Source organism: Globicephala melas, chromosome 11 (assembly GCF_963455315.2).
Source record: "Globicephala melas chromosome 11, mGloMel1.2, whole genome shotgun sequence".
NCBI lineage: Eukaryota > Metazoa > Chordata > Mammalia > Artiodactyla > Delphinidae > Globicephala > Globicephala melas.
This window is the reverse complement of record NC_083324.2, coordinates 8,490,856-8,497,189: the sequence shown is the minus strand read 5'-3', so window position 1 is coordinate 8,497,189 and position 6,334 is coordinate 8,490,856. Positions and strand designations below refer to the sequence as shown.

The window sequence follows — 6,334 nt, the reverse complement described above, 5'->3', positions numbered from 1 at the left end:
GCGCAGTGGTTGGGAGTCCGCCTGCCGATGCAGGGGACGCGTGTTCGTGCCCCGGTCCGGGAAGATCCCACGTGCCGCGGAGCGGCTGGGCCCGTGAGCCACGGCCGCTGAGCCTGCGCGTCCAGAGCCTGTGCTCCGCAACGGGAGAGGCCACAGCAGTGAGAGGCCCGCGAACCGCAGAAAAAAAAAAAAGAACACTGCTTTCAGAGCAACACCATGCAGGATGATGTGTTCCTAAAATCTGGAGTTGAAATTCACCTTAACCATTTTCCACAGAAATGTTGATATATTTGGTCCAAATAAGCATAACAATGGTAGAAGAGTAGGCCCAAGAACGACGGATGGAACAGTTACTGTGGGCCAGACATCACTTCGTCTCTCCAACAACCCCACAAAGAAGACATTTTCATTTTGATTTTGCAGATGAGGAAACTAAGGCTTAGAGAAGCTGAGATCCCAAAGCTAGCAAGTGACAGAGCTAGAATTTAACTTAAGTACACTGACAATTATATAAGCCCAGTGCAGGTGAATTTTACACTGTACATTCCAAGGGCCTTATGTGTTGACTGGGCATTTGTGGCCTATGCTGAGCCACTAATCCAGGCCTCACAGTGGTTCTATGGGAAAAAGAATTCTGTTATCCAGCAGCCAGCCGCCGCGGGCTATGGTACCTTCCCTTTGCTGGGAATGACCCCATAATCTGAACAAAATTACCAGATCAGCCTACACAGGTTTATTGATGCTCAAACGCTCAAAGGCTTATAACAATGATACATTATATTTGAGACCAGCTAGATATAATTTAATTTCTTCTCTGAAGATTCAGAAGGCACTTTAGAAGTTTGCAGGACCTCGGGACTCTCATTATAACGTGTAACCCTCGCCGAACAGGGGGCTCTGAAGCATGAATTTGCAGAGACCCAGTGAATGGCAGGGGCTGCCTACTCTTCCATTCTACAGCTGAGGACAGGAGGCTTAGTGAGGTCAAGTCACTTTGCTTACAGTGTCAGACAGCTCATGGTGGGGCTGAGTCCAACTCTATCTGACACCAAAACCCTGGTTCTTTCCATAAGCCCACCCTGCTTTGCAAAGGCAAAGCTAACAATGCCCTCTGTATCTAAACATGAGAAAACCCAATGAGCTAAGTTACATGAAGAGTTATTTTTAATAGCTAAATTCCAGCAACATTATGGTAAAGAGGGGAAAAGAAATTAAGCTTTAATTTCATCTTCCAGGTCTTACAGGAAAAGACACAGGCTCTTTGTCATGTGTATTCTTTCCCTCGGTCTCAGCATTGTTAAAGAAGAAGCCTTCTCTCTGGGGTTTCTATGTACTGTAAACTTCATCAGAAAATCAGCAGTGCTGACATAAAAATGAAAATTACTTTCTTCTACTCTTGATTGAAAAGGGAGATAAGTGGACAGCCTTGGAGATTAAAGAGCAGCCTCCACAGAACACTGCCTGGTGGCAAACAGTGGGTGCTTGATACACAGTAACGTGATTCGAATATTATAAGAGCTAATGCATCTCAGTCTACTTATGTACCAGGCACTGCCCTGAGTACTGCAGATGTAGCACTCATTTAGTTCCCATGGCAACCCTGGGGGGCAGACCCTCCCATCCATTTAACAGCTGAGGAAACCAAGTCACAGAGAAACTGAATAAGTTGTCAAGGGTAATACAGTCTGTAAGGAGAGGTCATTTTAGCTGACAATTGAATTCATTAGAGAATGAGGGCTGGCAAGAAGGTTAAAAGGGATGAATGCTAATACTCATATTCCTCACCTTTTGGGATTCATATATATATGTATATAAATATGGGATACATCCCTGTGTATGTTATTATATATTTTATATTATATATATTTTTACTTTATATGTTATAATTACAAATATGAATATATCTGAATATATTCCAAGTTATAATAAAATACAATATACAAAATATAATATAGTATTATATAAAATAACAGGAAACTTTTATTACCCATAGAAAACTTGGAATCTCTGCAGAAACATGTCACTCTACACCAGTCTCGCAAACACACGCCATCACTGCCTACGCAATATTCACAACAGGTGTTACTAATAATCTCTGCTCTCTTCTTCACGGAAGCCAAAGAAGAACTCGGAATCCTCTTTCACACAGCTCTTCAGGCAGCCACAGTCAACCAAGCAGAGCCAACTTGACAAATTCAAAATGATACGCCAGACTCACTCTAGTCAGCTGAGACTGAGGACTGCAGCCAAGGGTGGTCCTGCGGAGCCATCAGTTCTCAAGGGTCACCCATGTGGTTTCTGGTCACCGCACCAGCCATGGTGGCGGAGCAACGGGCCCTGTCAACAAGGATGGGACAGGAGAGCTGGATCCAGGGCGAAGGTGACCCCAGGGATGACGAGCCCTTGCTTTTCCTCACCAATTCCAAGTGAAGACACCGACCACCAAGATCCCCAGTGCAAAACACAGTTTAAAAATGTAGTGAAATTTACATTCTTAAATATCAGGCACTTTCCCTGGAGCAGCCTGTGAAAATGAGCCAGCTTCGTCTCCAATTAGCTTAATTAGTTCAAGAGGTTCTTTATTTGGAGAGGCTATCAGGAGAGGCAATATACAGAAACTCAAAAGAACACTCAGGACCTTCCTTCAGGGATTTCTTCCTTTCACACTGAAAGGAAAAAAAAGAAGTGCAGCCGATACTTGCAACTGAAGCTGAAACAATGAGGAAAGAGGACCTCAGGTGTAGAAGGAGTTTCAAGTCCAATGGTAGAGGATGCAAAGCTCACACTTTTCAGCCAAAATGAGGCAGTATCTGGTTCTTCTAGCCAAAACCGGAGAGTATCACTGTTCAGTTAATAACAGCTGTCTTTACTCAGGACTTACTTTGTCCTGGGTGTGTTCTCATAACTTAAACAACAATCCCACACATTCATTGTCACTGTTGTGCTTACTCTGCAGATGAGGAAACTGAGGCTTAGAGAGGTTCAATAACATACTCAAGGGTCACAAAGCGGTTGTCTTGGATCAATTTCCCCAGAACAGACAAAGCTGAGCGCAGAACTCAGGAGAAAGTGAGTTGTTATGAAGCATTTCCAGGAAAAATAAAAAACCAGGCACTATCTGAATGGGGACATGGGACCCAGAGGTAAGGGGACGAAACAAGAGGGGGACATCAGGCAAGCATCCATCCCATGGAGGGGACCATGGCTCAGTCCCAGTGGGGAGCTCTGGAGAAAACTTGGGTCACACTTCAGAACGGTCACCATGGTAGTAAAGGAAGCCGGGTGTTTGTGTTCGTCATTGGTTAGCGGCTGCCCTGGGGTATGCAGATTCCCAGGTACTTCCGGGCTTTCTGAAGGAAATGGCAAAGGGGGTCCAGCAGCCTGAGGGTCTCTTTGCTGAGAGAACTCAAGTGCTGGCTGCTGGGAGCTATAGTGGCTGCTGCACTGTCCTGCCCAGACAACCCCCCTACTCCCCATCCCCCCTTTCAAGTTCAAAGGTCTCATTCCCCAGCTACAATCCTGCCCAGGAATTGCCCTTGGCCAGGGAAGAATCCTTGCCCAAGGTTATGCACCCCTCCCAGGGAACCTCCTGCTCTCAATTCCTGCTTCAGGGTCTGTTTCCTATGAAAACAAACTTGGGTCAGGAGGGAAGGCACCCTGGAAGCCAGTGTGGTCAAAACAGCAAAGGGCTCTGAAGGGATGACAGAGGGGATGCACTCCCAGCATTGGCCGCCCTGGCTCAGGATCAAAGCAGCACCAATAACCCTAAAATGTTAAAAGGCAAGACATGACGTATTGTTTCACTTTGTGAAACCAAACTGAATCAAGCTTTACACTCACGCAACTGGTCTGACGTATGTTCAAGCTTAGTCACTTTTCGAGAACCTGTCCCTAGGACAGCATGAAAATCTGGGAAAGCACGAAAGAATGATGTTCTCTGACGCACCTGGTCTCAGGCACGGACATTCCCAGGAGCGGGAACTGGAGGGATGCGTTATCTGCAGAGGTGATGGTGGTGCTGATGGTTCAGGGCAGGGAAGGACAGAAGGACAAGGGTTACAGGGGCCCACGATGAATAACTCTTCTTAAATTCTGCCCCTTCAATGTGCACCAGGGCCTGACCAAGCCAAGCTTTCTAACTGGTGCCCTGGTCCTACCTCTAACCTATCAAGGAAGAACAAGCCCTCCTGGGAAGAAACAGTAGCAAGTGGGACCCTTGGCTCGGTTACTGAAACTTCTCCAGTCATCTTCTAATGATACTTTGCCCTCTGACCCCTTTTACCCTCTCAGTCTCCCCAACCCCCCCACCATCCCTTGCTGCTTCCCCAGCCACAGCCTCTGATGCAACGGGGCAGGTCTCATCCCCACCCTGACTGCACCTCTATTCATTCAGCCCCAACAAGTCTGTCTCTTTCCTCTTGGCCAGAAATGCTCTGCCATTTCTTGTCCATCTATTTAAATCCATCCCACCTCTCCAGCTTCAAAGCAAGGTCTTCGAGATCCATCTAAGATGGTGACTGTGGAACTGGAAACCACCCCTACACCTAATCCCCCACCTACAGAAGAAGAGAAAACAGAATCTCATCAGGAGGTTGCTAACCCAGAACGCTATATTAAACATCCTTTACAGAACAGATGGACACTCTGGAGTTTTTAAAATGATAAAAGCAAAACTTGGCAAGCAAACCTTCAGCTGATCTCTAAGTCTGATACTGTTGACGACTTTTGGGCTCTGTACACCCATATCCAGTTGTCTAGCAGTTTAATGCCTGGCTGTGACTACGCACTTTTTAAGGATGGTATTGAGCCTATGTGGGAAGATGAGAAAAACAAACGAGGAGGTCGATGGCTAATTACATTGAACAAACAGCAGAGACCAAGTGACCTCGATTGCTTTCGGCTAGAGACACTGCTGTGCCTTATTGGAGAATCTTTTGATGACTACAGTGATGATGTATGTGGAGCTGTGAATGTTAAGAGCTAAAGGTGAAAAAATAGCAATGTGGACTACTGAATGTGAAAACTGAGAAGCTGTTACACATATAGGGAGGGTAGACAAGGAAAGGTTAGGACTTCCTCCAAGGACAGTGATTGGTTACCAGTCCCATGCAGACACAGCTACTCAGAGCGGCTCCAGCACTAAAAATAGGTTTGCTGTTTAAGAAGACACCTTCTGAGTATTCTCGTGTGAGAATGCGTCAAGCAGTCGAGATTTGGGAGCTGAACCAAAGCCTCTTCAAAAGCAGAGGGGACTGCATTTAAATTTGATTTCCATCTAAATGTTGCTAAGATATAAGAGAAGTCTCATTCGCCTTTGTCTTATACTTTTGTGTTCATATATATATATATATATATTTTTTTTTTTTTTTAAATTTTGGCTAGAGTGTCTACTATCTCAGTCGAAGAAGTATAGTACACATCGTCCCCAGAATCCATAAATGTGTTCCTGGCCCACTCTGTAATAGCTTAATAGAATTAAACATTACAGACACATTTGGCCCGTGCACAATACTAAAGAAAAGCATTTGCATTTCTATACCTCACAAGAGAACGATGCTGTTTATGTTCCATTGTACGCAGAAGCTTATTCTGCTCGTTTGAAAGAGTATGATGCGTGCGGGTTTTCTAACAACTGTCTTTGTTTCTTTTTACAGCATTGTCTGTGCTGTACTCTTGCTGATGGCTGCTAGATTTTAATTTATTTGTTTCCCTACTTGATAACATCAGTGATTCTGGTTTCAGTTTTTCATTTGTTTTGCTTTTGTTTTTTTTTCTCATGTAATACTGGTGAAGGATCCAGGAATATGACACAAAGGTGGAAAAAAGATTAATTTTGTGCATTCTTTGGTAGTTTTTTGTAACTACAAAGCTTTACTACAAATTTATGCATTTCACAGATCAGTGATCTATGTCTGTGTGATTTCCTAAATGTAGTTGTAGATTATAAAAAGTGTATCATCATAATTACCTTCCTAATTAGAATCAGTATGCCTGTTTTTGTATCTTTATGCTGTATTTTAACACTTTGTTATACTTAGGTTATTTTGCTTTGGTTAAAAAATGGGTCAAGTAGAAAAGTGGTCCCATTCATATTAAGACACTGTAGAAAACTGTAAATAGCATGTGTACAGTGAATTGCCTTTTAGACCAAAAAAAAAGCAAAACAAAAAAAAAAGCAAGCCCTTCCTCCTCCAGGAAGCCTTTGCTGGCCGTTTCAGTGCACATAGACCCCTCCCTTGCCTGGTCACCAGCGCCACCCACAGCTGCGGAGTGCCTTTAGGCGAAAAGCAGCCACCTACTGTCATTGTGTACCGAAGCTTCACCTCCCCAAAAG

The 6,334-nt window shown here is 44.4% G+C and overlaps 1 pseudogene; it reads left to right on the top strand.

Annotated features, from left to right (window-relative positions):
• The first annotated feature begins 4,510 nt into the window (after positions 1–4,510).
• LOC115844090 (eukaryotic translation initiation factor 4E pseudogene) lies at positions 4,511–5,162 on the top strand (annotated as a pseudogene).
• Positions 5,163–6,334: the final 1,172 nt, after the last annotated feature.